The 16632-nt window shown below is 39.1% G+C and overlaps 1 protein-coding gene across 7 annotated transcripts in view; it reads right to left on the reverse strand.

Moving 5' to 3' along the window:
• The window catches only part of LOC308505853 (uncharacterized protein), a 614997-nt gene extending 599395 nt beyond the window's left edge, over window positions 1-15602 (reverse strand). For all 7 annotated transcript variants that reach the window (XM_081068611.1, XM_081068614.1, XM_081068612.1 and 4 more), the window contains exon 1: window positions 15442-15602. The gene's annotated coding sequence lies outside the window, so the exon portion shown is untranslated. The remainder of the gene's footprint in view (window positions 1-15441) is intronic.
• Between the last annotated feature and the right edge of the window lie 1030 nt (window positions 15603-16632).

The following is a 16632-nucleotide window of genomic DNA, read 5'->3' on the forward strand; positions in this document are numbered from 1 at the left end:
GCCATAATAATGAACTTCAGATACTACTAATACCCAAGCTAAGGATGTTAAAACTGTGTCTATTATTTTAATAACAGACTTAAACATTGTTTTGAACTGAAATTGAGAAACTGCAATTTAAAAAATAACTGCTTTATACATTTATTCCAGTTTTTTCAAAAGTTATGATTAAATATTTATAGATTTATAAGATGGATGGTATATCCAGTGTTTATCAATTATTTCAAATACTCCTAATTTCCCGTTTAAGGGAGAATATACTGATCGTCCTGTAGAGCACAGACAAGGGATCAGTGCACATATATGTGATTAATTCTATATACAGTACATAGTATTAAACACATCATACTGTGTGGTCTGTATAATAGATGGCTAAGGGCAAAAGAGCTTTCAGGGAATTGCCATTCAAAGGGAACAAGATATTACATACATTTGTTTAAGATGCTTATAAGATCTTGTTTTATTCACCACTTAAAACATCCTGGAAGACAAGACCCTCCATATACACTAAATTTTAATTGTGTGGAGACTTTATTAAGACCTAACACCATAGGTTGCATACCTTCAGGGAGAGATTGTGTTTCCCAATGTTTAAATCCCCATGTCAAGCATAACACAAAATATACATTACATTAGAGTATCACATGGCCAACGACTGACTAGAGCATGCCAGGAAGAGGGCAGGTGCCGCCTGCCAGAGGCTGCAATTTAATATCCCGTTATAAAAGCAATAGGAAGCTCCTGTTCATCTGAAACCTAGAACCTATAATAAAAACAGTGAACAATTCAAAATTGGCATGTTACTCCTACTGGCTGTGTGTGTGCCAGGATTTTTACCATACAGGAGTTGCAAACTGTGTACAGTCCCCTGACACAACTGAGTTCTTCCTATTTGCAAGGTGGAATTGTGGGTAGTGAGGGATTTATTATGTAGGAAATTCTGTTTTCTTTGTTTTAAGGAAATAAGTATAATATATGTCCCAATGATTCTTTGGGGAACTCGCTTATTCTGAGTTTATTAAAAGGATGAACTACATAATTTTAGATAAAGTAAGACTTCAACAGTTAACAACCTGAGGCACAGAAATGGGAAAGGTAAGCCAGAATTTATAAACGTTCATTTCATCCAGGTGCACCTCACTTTAAACAATAAATGCATCCCAGGAGTGAAGTGAAAATAAAATACTTGTAAATCGAATCATATTTTAAATTAACTAGGGATATGGTGACTTAAAGGAAGCTTCAGCTCGTTCTTTAGTAATGTGGATGACCGATTTGCAAATTATCAGTTTATGAAATACAAATTTTCAGATGTAAAATTTTAAAGCAGATTATATGTAGAACTATATTTATATGTGTGTATATATTTACAACAGTATGTCCTTCTAAATATTCAAAAAGTCATACAGTTCAGATCAAAATACAGGAAATACATTAATGTTTAGCTTGATCCATATGGATTTTCTGGGTTTAAATGAACATATGAAATATTTGCTTGAATAAGGATGGGTTAGAAAATGGAAAACAAAGGGTTCCACAATGGCAGTTAGTTATCTGTGAAGTGGGAGTGCCAAGCAGTAAAACTCCATGTCCACTTGGCTGCAACAATTAATATGGAACCATTTTCAAGGTGGGATTATGGGCAATGGAACCTCTAGGGATGGGCTGTTTTGCCCATGCGTTAAATCCTCATTTCGTGTGAACTTAATGAAAAGATTGCAATATGTTCTGTCAATGGTTCCTAGAGCATGGAGCTGTCTCTTTCTTTTTCCCCTGAGTAAATGTAGTGAGATTTGTGCTGCATTTTACGGATGTAAATGTAAAGAAAGTATGTGCTTTTTACTTTGTTTAGAAGTCCTGAAGATAGAGAGACTTAAAATCACATAGGGAAATGCAGTCGGTCTAAGGATGTAGCATTGACTGGATCCACAATCAGTACATTTGTAAACTTTGCTGTGTTTGGGGAAAACCTCTAACTTTATAAAATACCAAGGAGAAAGAGTTGAGTTTTTCTATAGCATTTTATATTAGTCAGTAGCTATTTTCCACAGAAGGTTGGTCTGCTCTAAAAAAGTTTTCATTTATTATTCTTACTAATTTGAATTCACAAGTATGGTGTGCTCCAGCCAGAATAAAGACTTGCTATGCACAGAAATGTTCAGATGCTGTAATACAGTTAAGTGTGTGCTAATCTCATGTTGATAAAAGAGAGACTATTTAGGATAGCAAATAAATGTGCAATACTGATAAGTAACAAAAAGCTCAGGGTAGAATAGATAGGGACAGAAACCAACAGGTCACTCACACTTAGAATACCCTCCAGTAGGTGCCCTGTCAGCTCTCAGGTACCCCAGCACTCCTCTCCCCCACACCCTAGGTACATCAACGAGGGGGCTTCTTGAAACTGAACTGATACTCAAACATCTGCTGGAAGCCAAGGGCCACAGACACACCCACATAGCCAGGTCCCTCCTCTCCCACTCCTCCTCAATCCATAGCTTAGATCAGACCAAACTTGCTTTCTCTCTGGGCTGTTGAAGAGCCCATCACCTTGGGATTCCTGGGACGGAATTCCTAGGGTCCTGGCAAACAACTCAGAGAGGCTCTTCGTAATTAGCACCAGTGACCCAGTTGCCTTAGTCCCAGAATTCTGTCACTACGTGGAACCCAGGCATCAGAAGTTTTGGAAGCTAAGCAAGTCTTGATTCAGCAGGCCAGTTTGTTTTCATTTTTAATACCACAGAATTCTTTGGAAGGAGATCTTAAACATAATTTAGTCAAGTCTTTTCACTTTAAAGTTAAGAAAGCAAAGTCCCCCCAAATTGACACGATTTGACAACAGTTGGTTAGTGGCCTAGCTATAGGTCGACCTTCATTCCAAGGAAAAGGAAATAACACGTATTATGCTAAGTGTAAGGTAACATCCATCATCACATTTAACCCTCACAAGCCCCCTGACATACTCATCCTGATCATCTCCATTTAGAGTAAAGCAAGTGAGATTTAGAGCAGTTAACTAACTTGAACCAAATCCTATACAATTAGGGCAATATGCTGAAAATCCATTCACCAAATGACTAATTGACTAAATGATGAACTTAAAGAATTTGCTGAATTTACCAAGAACGTCTTTCTTTAAACTATCACTTTTACAGCAAATTAATGTTATCCATAGTAGTTAAAGCTTTGAAGATTATTTTTAAAGTTCTAATTGACTTTTAATTTTGTTTTCATGAAAACATTTTTTAGGAATGTAAATTCACTTTGTATTGGTGAATGTATATGTCAAATCTAAGGTCCCAATTATATAGTCCATTATAAAACCCCTTTTGGACATCCCTATGTTTTTTATTTGTTTGTTTGTTTGTTTTTCTTATAATAATTGTTTTTCTGTTTATGGCAAATTTTCCTGCAAACTAGTACCACGTCAACATACCGAAGAGGTCATACACTGTCTGCATTTTATAAAATTTCCAGCAAACTGGTTTGCAGGGGGTGGTTCAAAAGCTTTTAATGATATTTTGAAGATTTAGTTCAATATTGTTTAGTGTTCATTTTAGTTTAGGTTTTCTTTGTGTTTGTTTTTGTTGGTGTTGTTTGCCATAGCCATTTAAACCCAGCAGCTCTGCAGCACATTTGTCAGTCCAAATCAGCTAAACGTCATTTCTTGTATGTTTTCCATTACGGACATTGTTTAAAAAATTTACAACATATTGTAAATAATCCACTTGATTTATCCAGTTAGCAAACCTATGAATCAAAAGAGTACAACAGGGAATAGGCCGGTTAAAAATGAGTTGGATGGCAGAAACTCACCTTAGCCTTATGATTTATAAAAGTTCTTGATTTTCAAACAAGCACAATACTGTGCTTAAGAAAAACACTAATTATAATTCCCAAAAGTCAGAGACCAATACTCTGAGAAAACCTGGAGCACCTGGGAATGTTGGTCAGAGCCTATCAAATAGTTAATGTAAACTGGCTGCAGCAAAAATAGCAAACTAAGTCTTAAACCAAACTGACCTAAAAACTTTGAAATATTTTCAAAGCTGCTGCAGTCTCCTTATACAACAGGATTTGCTATAAACTTTAGGAAAGCTTAATAGAAAAGTTTTGATAAGTGATTTGGCAAATCGGTCATTTCATGAATAGCTCAATAGGAGGACGGGATTTTGGTGAACTGACTTTCAGAAAAGTCTTTTTTTTTTTTTTTTTTTGAGAAAGAGCAATTAAAAGAATTAGTCCTTCACAAAGTTGTTTTTGGTGAACTGACGCGCTTCTGCTCACCAGAGAGTAAGACATGGAAATCTGTCTGCTGACTTCCAAACTCAAATTCTAGCCTCCATTCAGTCTTGCCAATTAACCATGTAATTGACCATTGGATATAAAGTGAAAAGGCTTTTGAAGTTCCACAAAGCCAAAGAAAAGAAATGTGGACTGCTTTTAGACCGCTGAAGAAATTCCCTTAAATGTATTAATTTAAGTATTAGGTTGGTGCAAAAGTAATTGCAGTTTTTACACTTATTTTCAATCTTCCAAACCGCAATTACTTTTGCACCAACCTAATATACTGAATAAAATCTCACGGTTGAGTTGAATGCAAATTTTATACTGCTGTATGTCCCAATAGAACAGTGAGCTACAGTGATTTTGACTTGCCTAGTGAGAAAGAGCTTTCCCTGATACCAAGAACCTTAATTTGAACAAGACTCAAACATTTATATTCATATCATGTGGATCTGTCTGGCCACAGTTAATTTGAGCATGTCACTTTATTCCATGTACAGAATATCTAAAGCTTTAAGGCAGACTCAGGGAGCCTTTTATTCCTGAAACACAAACACACAACGCTCTCATTAACTGGAACTTTCGCATCTGCACTGAAGTGAAAATAGAACCTAAAGCTCTGTCCTACCTAGTGTATGTCAAATAACACAGATTAGAGAGGGTGTATTTGACAATGGAATTTTATTCCGACTTGAGAGGAAAAGAGTTGGACAAGTCATAAACCTGCCTAACCATGAAATAAAAATAAATGCAGTGATGTTTAAAATATATACTAGAATAAAAATGTTAAAAATACTTGATAAAGACAAAGTTTTCCCTGTTACTTATTTGACTTTCCCCCAATTTGTCACAACCATTGAAAAGGTATGCCTCTCCAAGTTGAAAGCTAAAACCCCTCCCAGGTCACCTGGAGCTACATATGGAATCGGGAGTGTGCTTCCAGGGTGGAAGAGAAAAATAATTACTTGGTAGCATCTTCAGGTTGACATAGTCTAGACCAGTTCTGCCCACAAAATATAACGTGAGCCACATATATAATGTAAAAATTTCTTGTGGCTACATTAAAAATAGTAAAAAGAAACAGGTGAAATTAATTTTAATGTATTTGATCGACCCCCCCCCCCCGCAATATATCCAAAATATTAGCATTTTAAAATGCCATTCATATAAAATATTATTGAGATATTTTTCTTGTTTTGGTAATAAGTCTTCAAAATCCGGTGTGTACTTTACACTTACTGCACAACTGAATTTGCGCTAACCACATCTGAAAGCCCTCAACAGCCATGTGGGGCTAAGTATTGGACAGGGCAAGTCTATACCCCGTCTTCACTTGAGAACGGAAGGTCCTTTGAAGGTACTGGAATTAGGTGATTCTCTCTGGATGGGACTGGCCTGAAGTCTGCTATTGTCCGTTCCGAATGTTAGACTGCTATGAGTACACCGACCAAAAGAGGAAAATTACAAGATCACCAGACTCTGGGCTGTAATGCATACCCCAGTTAACATGCCACAATATTTCCAAATTGTAAAATATTAGGGCTGTCCCTGGTTTTCTAAACATTTCCCTTTACTTCTAAAGCCAGGTAGAGAAGAAATAAAGGAACCCTCTTCTCTTCCCTGCATCCCACCTCCAGACATCCTAGTGCTCTGCTCCGTTGCTTGAATTGGATTATCAAAAGCATCCATTCCCGAGCATGGTTTCCCTTCGATTTGCCTGGGCTGCTCTCTTGCCCTTAGAGCACCCTTTGAACAGTGCTGTTTGCATCCCCACACCTCCACCTGGCTGACTTCTGATGACTGTCTAGAGTCAACTTTGCTTTCACTTGCCTTAAAAACCCCAAGGCCACTCCAAAGACCATCCCAGACTATTCCAAAGACCCAGACCCAATGCTCTTTATCCACATTCTCACAGCAAACATCGTGAGCTCTAGTCTTTCCATTGTGGCTCTCACCCTACAGTGTTTTCACACCTGTTAATTGTCCTTGTTTGTCCCCAACTAGACAGTGAGCTCCTAGAAAATATCTCAGATATGTTTGTAGTTGCAGTACTTAACATAAAACAAGTAGTCAATAAAGGCTCATAAAGATGAAATGTTGAACAATATATAGAAAGTATAATTGAGTTCACATACTCAAAGAATAAATTGTTAAAAGGTATGTAACTAACATGTTTTACAGCAAAAAGGAATCTAAAAATTCAACAAATATTATCTTTCAAGTTCCAGGTATTGTGTTAGATGTTGAAGCTACTGAGGTAAATGAAACTTCAGACTCAGAGATGGCAGTTAAGCAACCGTTAGGGTGAGGGCTTCCCAAAAGAATGTGAATACCCATCACTTGGGGAAGCTGTTAAAAAGCAGACTCTGATTCAGGATGTCGGGAATGGCCTGAGATTCTAACAAGTTCCCAATGAAGCTGCTGGTCCAAGGACCACACTTAAAGTAGGAAAGCACTATGGCTTAGGAGCCAGGAGACCTCAAGTCTGGCTCTGATTCCTGTTGTGTGGATATGAGTCTTTCCTCTTAACACTGCCAGATTCACTTGCTCAACTTTTCAATTGCCTGAGATAGGAGAGTAGATGATCTCTAGAGTATCTATAAGCTCTATATCTATATTGTCAGCCTGTAGAAGATGACAGGGACTAGAGCAGTGATTCTCAGTCACCTAAGAATTTCATAATGCTGATGCCCAAAACACAGCCCAAACCTATTACTTCAGAATCTCTGTAGGCAGGGCCCAGGCATCAGTATTCGAAACTCTTAGGGTTAAAAACTACTAAAGAGTGTTACTGGCATTCTTATGCTTTCCTTTCTTCATGTTCTTGGTCACAGAGTTTCTTTTTCTGGGTTAATGATCTGCATTATTAATAATTGGTGTTGATTACTCACTGAATTCATTGGTGTTAATGAGGTCAGAGATCAGCCAATGATGTTCCCCTGCCAGATTCCTTCATTCTATTCTGTTGGCAGTACTGTGATGCCACAGTTGATCCAAAGAACTAGATTACAGTTATTGTGAAATACTATTTCCAGCACTAAAAAGGCAACACAAAACACAGGCCTTGATGGGTATCACTGTGCACAGAAGAAAAACTATGCTGATAACATAAAGATGATCAGTCAAGCTTCCTAGCTTTTCGCAGTCATCTCCTTGACTCACAAGATCAAAATGAAAACAGCGATTTTTTTTTTTTCCTCAATGGAAATAGAAGATCTGGCATCCAAGAACCCACTGGATATTTTTGCCTCACAAGTACAGTGATATCCTAGGTTCTTTTTAAATTTGTTTTTAAATTTGAAAATTTTAAATGAAAAAACCCAAACACTTTTTAACTGTACTTCATCAGTTTTCAAAAAGGAAAAGATCCTTTGTAATTCGTATCACATATCTTCGGGTTAGGTTAAGAATAGAGGGAGACATCCAAACTTCTAGTCTATACTTTTAAGATATCTTAGTTTCAAAGGTGTTGATGTCTTTAACTTTTTTTTAAAAATGTGCTTGCTTGAAGTAAGAAAGAAAAAAAGAATCAGATTCTTTTAACATCAACTCAAGTAATAAATTGCTTTGTAGCATAGCAGTAGTACATATCACTAAAATACTGATGTTTTCCCTTTTATTAGTTTTCATTTTGGTCAAAATATGCTACTCTATACTTTTCCCCAAAAAGAAGGTTATTTGTGTAACAAATCTATCAACAAATAGCTAATGAGTACATATGCTAACCAAAACATTCCAGGATTTGAGAGGCAAAAATATATGATGTCCTGTTATCTTCTGAGACCTGAGAACCTGTCTGAGATTAAACTTACATTCTATGAAAAGATAACTAAAATTATGAACAAAAAATAGTAAAAGCTAAAATCGTAGCTTCAAACAGTTCAGAAAAGAGAGATTGCTCACTTCCAGCTGGGATGGGTTAATGGAAGGCTAAATAGAGAAGGGAAAGGTTTCACCGGAACCTTGAAGGATGAGCAAGAATTAGATCATTAGCCCAGAAAAAGAACCTCTATGTCCAAGAGCAAGAAGAAAGGAAAGTGCTGGATGGGCTCAAAAATAGTAATGAGACAAGTAAAGAGATTAATGAGACAAGAGTATTTGACCTGTATCAGCCGGAAAGTTCCATATCATCCAGGCTTGGACCCAAAGGGTTAAGGATTATGAACAGAGAAAATCATAGGTAAATTGGATTAGTTCTCCTGTTGTCCAGGAACAGGGTAAAGTGGATAAATATAAGTTGGTATAAGAACTACCAAATATATAAGGTAGTATGGGGCCAGAATGGATGTACCTGAAAGCCAGATTGAGGATTTTTATTTTTAAATTTTCCCATAGGTACTAGGAAATTAAGAAAGACTTGTGTTTGCTTGCTTGTCCATTTGTTTCAAGTAACACAGTAAAATTCAGAAAGAAAAACTTTGAAGGCAAACAGTACAAATTGGAGTGGAACAGAACTTGAGGTGGAAAAAACAGATTCGTAGAGTGATGCAGAGAAGCTCATCTGAATTGTAGCAACAGAAAGAGAGAAGTGTCCAAGAAACTATGGAGGAAAAATAAAAGGTAGAACTTGGTGATGAATTAAATCAGAGGTGCCCATTGGTGCCCCACATATAAACGCCTGGCACCTACTTCTTCACACTGAGGCCTGCTTGCTGTGAATACCTGTGATCTCTGTGTGAGGTCTTCAGCCGGGCTAAGGGAGCATGCTAGGTCAAGCCAGAAGTGACAGAGAAACAATACCCTTGAAAGCAGCCTGGACCAATAAGAACAGAGACTTAAAGCATAAATACTACATATCCCCCACACTTCCATTAGGACAATTCAGTTCTACACTATCCCTCCGTGAGCTTAAACTTCAATATTCCAGTGGCCACTTGTTCGATAATACACCATTTCTTGCTTTCTTTTATTCCTTATCTCCTTTCCCCACTCCCTTATCAGCATTTCTTGGTATCACTCCCAAATAAATCTGTGGCACTGTGATCTTTGCCTTGGTATCTGCTTCTAGAGGAACTTAATTCACAGTTAGGAAGAAAGTAGAATTAAAAGTTAGGCAGAATAATGCCCCCCTCCCCCCAAAAAAATGTCCACATCCTAATCCCAGGAATCTGTGAATGTGATATCTTCTATGGCAAAAGGGATTTTGGGAATGCCCTTACCGTTGATGGAGAGACTATTCAGATGTGCCCAGTCAAATCACATGGATTCCTAACAGCAAAGACTGTTCCAGTTGTGGTTAGGGGAGCCATGAAAGAATGGTCAGCAAAATGCAACACCCAAGATGAGGGAAGGAGGCCATGAGCCAAGGACTATGGGTGGCCTCTACAAGTTGGAAAAGGCAAGAAAATGGATTTTTCTCCCAAAGCCCTTAGAAAAAAATACAACCTTGAAGACACACCTTGATTTTAGTCCAGTGAGCTTTACGTCAGAATTATGACCTACAGAACTATAAATTTGTTGTCTTAAGCTACAAAGTTTGTAGTGATTTTTAAATGGCAATAGAAAACTTATACATTATTCTTAAATTACAAACTACTGAAAATTTGAGGTAGTCATAAAAAGTGAAATAAAACGGAAGACATTGATGTTTCAGGAGATGTTGATATGAATGTTCAATATATTGATTCTGTGTGTGTTTTTGATAGTGTGATATTCTGAGAGATTCACAAAGCCCTTAGTATATATGTAGTATAATTTTTCAACTAATTATAAGTGGGAAAGATGTTTGGTTTTTGTTGTGTTTTGTTTTAGCCGGTAAATGACATTTAGACAGTAAATAACATTTACTGTCAGCTAATCAGTTCTGTTAAATCATACATGATGCCCTCAAGAAGATATAATTTTCAAAATGTGTTGGTATAGAGGAAACTATGACAATTGATAATAAAATGCCATTGTCAAACTCACTGTCATTTTCCAGTGCTCAGCTTCACCTGGGCTATATTTAGAAGCTTTCATTTGGAAAGGGAAGTCTCTATGACAAATGTGTTCTATAAGTATATTCTTTGGATTTAAAAATTTCATTGAGTTGTGGCAACACACACAAGGCCTTGATATAAGAATTTTGACACATTAATTCAGAGCTGGTTAAAGTAACTTACAGTGCATTGTTGGAAATATATAATCCTGGACACAGAGTTTTATTGGAGTGCATGGGTTTTTGCTTTCAAACCCTATAGCTTTATTACAAGAATAGTATATTCTGAATGTTTTACTGTATTTTAATCCTGCAGTTTCACTGGGTTTCCCCATCCACACCCAATCCTCATCCCTCCCCACAAAACACATACAATAGGAACACAATAGAACATTAAAAACTCCAACTCACTGGTGAGTAGGATTTGGCAAGAGGGTTAGGTCTGCTGCTCCTATACAAAGAGTTCTGGGGTAATATCCACACCTCCATCTGACCTCCATGATGTGAAGCCTACCTGTCTTTCTGATTCATCTTCTGCCTGCCTGCCTGGTTCTGGCTGGTATGCTGATAGTGATGGAGCCCAATCGTGACCAAGGCTGAGGCCTTGGCCGCTCAGCAAAGTTAGGCCATCCTCTTACCCCGACAAGATTCTATTGCCACTTGCTGTTCTACTAATTGGCACAGAATTCTGATAAGCCGAATGATGATGAGAGCTGGTGCTTCTTTGAAATCCTGCCTTCCCTTGAAGCACATTCCACAGATTTGGGTTAGTCTTGCTCTGTGGCCTTGGTTCTTTATAATGCTGCTTCCTCTGAGGTTAGCAGTTGTGAAGATGGAGGGGGTCGGGGGGGTGATTGTTTCTGCTACTTCACTTTGTTTTCCACTAATTCATAGCAGCCCCCCACTCCTGCTCATATAGCATGCCTCAAAGCCTATTTAATTAAATCACATTTTTATTTAAAATAAACCCTTCTCTATCTGCAGACTGTCAAAGCCAAATGTTTTGCTTTTACTTCTCCCTTTCTCACAATATACCATTCATAATAAAATGAGCTCTTGCCAAACAAATTTTAAATAAGTGACTTTATATGCATACATTACAAGTGTAAAGCCTATGATCTTTTTTATGTAATATAGATTCAGTTCAATCACATAAGTAGCAGGACAGGGCAATAAACGTTGCTGCTCTCTCTGGTGGGCTGTGTAGTCCGATGTTTCAGAGAGGGCTCTGCTTACAGCACACCCTCTAATTCGGCAGGTATGACACCAGATGCACACCCCCTCCAAAAAAAGAGAAACAACTTCCCCTAAATCCCAAGGTAATTTGTAGAAAGGCTATATGGTAAGAAAAGCATTTTGTCTGGGATTAAGAAAATGAAATAAGGGAGAAAGCAAGTGTAAAAGACATTGAATTTCAAGTAAAAATGGGCTCAAACACTTTAAAGCAAAAAAAAAAATCTGTGTACCCTAGAGCTTGGGGACCCTCTACCTCAGCTGATCACAATCCTGTAGCCATGTGTCCCCAAACTACTAAAGATGATTCAAGAAGATTACGTTTTGGTACAGGCTTTTAAAGCTGGCAAATGTGGCTGGTTTTGATGGCAGCTGCTTTCCACAGCTTTTATTTGCTATAATGTTCTTAATGCTATTTTAATTCTGTTTCTACTAAGATCCTATTTTCTCTGAGACTTGGGCTTGTGAATTGAGGATTTGTCAACCTAGTACCTTCAAAGAACATCATCCTGAGACATTCTTCATGAAAACTATCTACTATGGCTTTTTCACTGTCTTCTTTTTCTTTGCCCTCCCACAATCTTGCTTTTGATCTTAACCTCTCAATCAACACTACACACCCCATCAATAATCTCTTCTTTGCCAAATTAAGTGGCTTCTCATGATTCTGGGAACCAATCTTTTGTTTTTGAAACTATCAGGCTTCCTTGATACCCTTGTTAGCCTTGATTTTAGAGACATAAAAATATCCCAATTCTCCTATATTTTTTGGTAGAATAATTCTTGAGTTTGTTTTGTTTTTGCTTTCATTTTAATAAATGTTTACCAATTAACCAATTTTAAATCTCTACCTGAAATCACTGCTCCTTTCGCAACCTAGCTGACAGAAGAACAGCCTGAGTTTTGAATAAAGTTTCATATGAAGCAAACAATCTCTACAACTCCTAATCTATCAAATGATTGGGAGTCTAAATTTTACAAGTTCCTTAAGCAGTTTTCCCAGCATTATTGACATTCTGATTATCAATAGTGAGATGAAAGAGTGACCACTGATGATATCCATTCCACCAAGATTCCAACTACCTTAGAATATTCCAGAAATTTCAGGAAGTTCAAGAAAGGAAACACATAAGGATTTAATAATACTTTCTAGAGACTGATTTCTCACATATGTTGATCACAAATGTGTGGCTCTTTGGGGCCTAAGATTCACACTTCCTGGTAGACAAAGTCTAAGCTTAAGCATTGACTACAAAGCACTATTCCTAGCCGGCAAGTTACACAATCACTGGAAGTCTAAATGTCATACATTAAATTTGACGGTCATTTATTAGGTTGGTGCAAAAGTAATTGTGGTTTTGCAATTATTTTTAACCTTTTAAACCGTAGTTACTTTTGCACCAACCTAATAAATGCACACAGAAAATAAGAGGGTCAGAGTGCTGGCTACCACAGAGAAGGATGCCAATTTTAAATGCTTAATATTTTTATTATATGTATTTTTCCATTTGGAGATGGTATTTCTAATTGGATAATTCTGTGTATGTTACAAATTCTTCAACCATATATTTTGCATGCCAAAGTCATATATACTTATAATACTGAATCCTCTTTACCAAAGGGTTTAGTTAACTAACCTCTTTAGTTTAAAAAAAAGATTTTAGGGCCATGATGAATATTGATTAACCTTGGGAACTAAAGAGTAAACATAAAAACAATTTCTTACTCTGAGTTCAGGTTTAACAATGTGCTAATAGCCCATAATGAAGATAGCAGCCATCAGTTAATCAATCCATTAAGTTGAGATCAGAAGTGTCAGCTCAAGTGCAGTCTATTAATTTACTGACCCTTAATGGGTCAGCAAGATCTATAACCCAAAGACTGATCTTTCTGCTTCTGTTAAAGTCACTTTGGAGGCCAATTCACTTCCTTCATGATTATGATCTCTGACCTGATATGGGCAGGGAGTCAACATAAAATCTATTTATGAGAAAGTGCTTGCAGTTACTGAGTAATGGATTCTCAATCTAACTGGTGAGTTAAGTGTCTGGGTAGAAGCTCTTTATGGAAGCACCAACTTTGTTTTCTCTAATGTCCATACAAAGGTGAAAATAGACATATACAATCTTCAGTCAGAGCTTCTGACTCCAGTAAGTTCAGGGTTCTTGATTGAGTTAGCTAGGCTTGCCACCCACACCCATTCTTACCCAGCTGTGAGTAAATCTGAGTTATTGAAATGTCAGTGGGCCAAAAAAAAAAAAAAAAAAAAGAGTAGTGAGATGGTAAGGTATATAGGACCTTTGCCTGCCAAATTATAATTGTAAAGTAAGTTTTGCTTCATTAAAAATATAGTGGGTGGGACAGAAAGTTGCTTTGGTGATTAACAAGCAAAAAATAGGTATAATTTGGTTGAATCTAATAAATGAGATTCAATCACCCAACGTTTGCTACTTTCAAGGGGAAGGAGAGAAAAAGTAGGGCCATTCCTTATTCCAGATGGGCCTTTGAGAGGACATAATAAAAATTATGAATCAAAAATTTATTCAATTGAACCATATTTGTATAGAAAATGCATAATAATTGCTATGATAATACAAGTCTTTTTTTTTGGTTTGCTTTTTTTTTTTTTTTAACAGCAGCATTTTCTTTCTCAGGTGATAAAGCAATTCACTGAACTACAAATTACAATGTCCATTAGCAACCTGTCAGCCGTGTTATGTCAGAAATACAAAAGGATGTGTGCAAGAGAAGCAACTGGGCTTGGTTCTGTTGCCCTGGAACTCAGCCAAGGCTGCTTAAATGCCACCAACTCCAGTCCTGCACTGACACACTGCCCTTGATTGTGATTTCCCCCAAATAGGACATAGACAGATAAGATACATTAACTGAGGTTCTAGAAAGGGAAAGCAAGAAATAGAGAAAAAGCAAACTACTAAATGCTCTAAACATTTAAAAAAAAAAAGTTTTCTTGGAAGGAAAACTGAGATTAACTTGAAGGACCTAAGGATTCCTTTTTCTCTCTACAAAAGAAATATGTCACTTTCATGATGATGATGCTTGAAGGATTCCCACAAAGGAAACCATTTTCGTGGAAAAAGAGAGAGCCCCCTCTGTTGTTGGTGAATTGCCCTCTGTTTTTTCCCCTATTTGTTGCCTTTGTTTTCCTCCCCTGTCATTAGCCCACCTCCTAGTACCATTGTGCCAGCCAACCTTAGCACAAAGACACTGGTCTAAAAGCTTCTGCAGGAACTAGAGTCTCATCCTATGGAAAAAAGTGAGCTCAGGGGCCAAAAAGATAAAGAGTCAGCCTTTGGGAAAGCTCTCACAGACGTGGTGGCTTTGTCAAGGCCAGTCTCTGGAGGTGGCCTCTTGGGCAGGTTCAACCTTAAGGCCAGTCTTGGAGAAGCAATGACAGCAGGAAGAAAGAAGAAACAGGTCATAGGGATGGAGGGCAGGAGAGAGAGCCACATGAAGGAGACAGCGAAGGAGGCCACTTGACCTTGAAAATAGAAGGTGGTGACCCTTGCTGGGGCCAAGTCTTTCAGTAGCTCTCCGCGCCCTTCACACTGGCACCCACGGGGTCATTGCCCGGCTCCACCTCCTGGGCTGCGGGCGCGCTCGCCTTGATCCACCAGGCAGTGGCGCAAGGCAGCAAGCCCGGGGTCCGCCGGCTGGGCTGGCCCAGCGGGAAAGGGCCTGAACCAAGAGGCGACAAACCTGTGGAGGGGGTCCAGCTCTCTAGGCTGCTCCGCTGCCCCCACCCCAACTCTCCCACTCCATCCCCATGGCTGCAGCAGCAGCAGTAGCAAAGGAACTCAGCCACAGCGTCACCGAAATCCAAACGGAGCCCAGCTGCGCCGGGGGCAGGAGGAGGGGGCTGGGGCGACTGACTAGGGGGAGTGGCGGGGGCGGGAGGGGGGCGCCGGGGGCCGGCGGGGCGGGGTGGCGGCGGGGGCGGCGCGCGCGCGGTGGCCGCGCCCCGGGCCCGCGCCGGCGTCACTTACCCGGCCAGGGCGTGGGGGCAGCTCGGCAGGCTCCTCGGGGGCGGCGGAGGCTCGGGGCCCGCGGTCGGCGCAGCCAGGGCGCTGCCAAGTGTAAACAATCCGCCATGATTTCTTTGTTTAGCTAATTGAACCTGCCGCCGTCTCGAGTCCCAGGCGCTCCCTCTCTCCCATCTCTCCCCTTCCCCCTTCGCGCTCTCTTTTATTTATTTATTTGCCTTCCCCCCTCACTCCTCAGTCTTTCCCTCTTTCTGTGGGCACAGTCGCTGCTTTTAATGGAAGTCGAGGCAGGCAGTTGGGTGGTTGGTGCTGGGAGTGCGGTGGTGGTTTTTATAAATACAGGTGAAATAATGCCCAAATCTTAGGCTGAGGTGCAATTTCTGAAAGAGGAGGAGGGTGCTGCTCTCCCTCCCTCTCTCCTTTCCCACAACCCCCCATTTATTAGACTATGCTCCGTGGAAAGTGCCAGACAAATGTGGTACAGTTCCCGGTCACCTTTCCTTCCCGCCGAACTCTAGTACCCAAGTTCGCAGGCGAATTTGGGACTCAGCCACAGAGACAGATTATTCGCTTACTTTGAAAACCTCAAATGTAAGTGATGTCTGACTGCCTACGGGTGTGCAAAATAGCCTCCATCACTCCGGGGAGGAATAATTATAATACAGCGAGCTCATCAGGGGAGATGACCTATTGTCGTCAGTTCGACTCCTTCTTTAAGAAAACCCCGGGTTTTACTTACACACACACACACACACATACACACACACACACACACACTCACACTCACTCCAAACTAGCACCAACACAGTGGAAAGCTCCCAGAAGAGCTGGACATTTCAGCCTTACATTTGTATAAATTATTGGTACTACCGTTGCACAAATATTTGGGGAGTGGGTAGACTCTGAGCATATGTACTGAGTTTAAAACTTCGAGGACATATTTAGGTTCTGATGGACAGAAAGGCTCAGCACCTCTTTTATATGTTTCTGTAACCAGTTTTCACTAGAGTTAATGCAAGCATCATTTAGGTCCTGTTCTAGACAGATTTTATGATGAGATTCAGGGTAATCCGTGGCAGAAAAATTCTAGGGTTATGGCCTCATTGATTTAAAAAAAATTACTCCCTCGGTCTCACTTCTATTTATAACCACCATGTTGATGACACCAAAAAATGATTCAATATTTTAATTCAT

This window comes from Rhinolophus hipposideros (genome assembly GCF_964194185.1).
Source record: "Rhinolophus hipposideros genome assembly, chromosome: 12".
Classification (NCBI taxonomy): Eukaryota; Metazoa; Chordata; class Mammalia; order Chiroptera; family Rhinolophidae; genus Rhinolophus; species Rhinolophus hipposideros.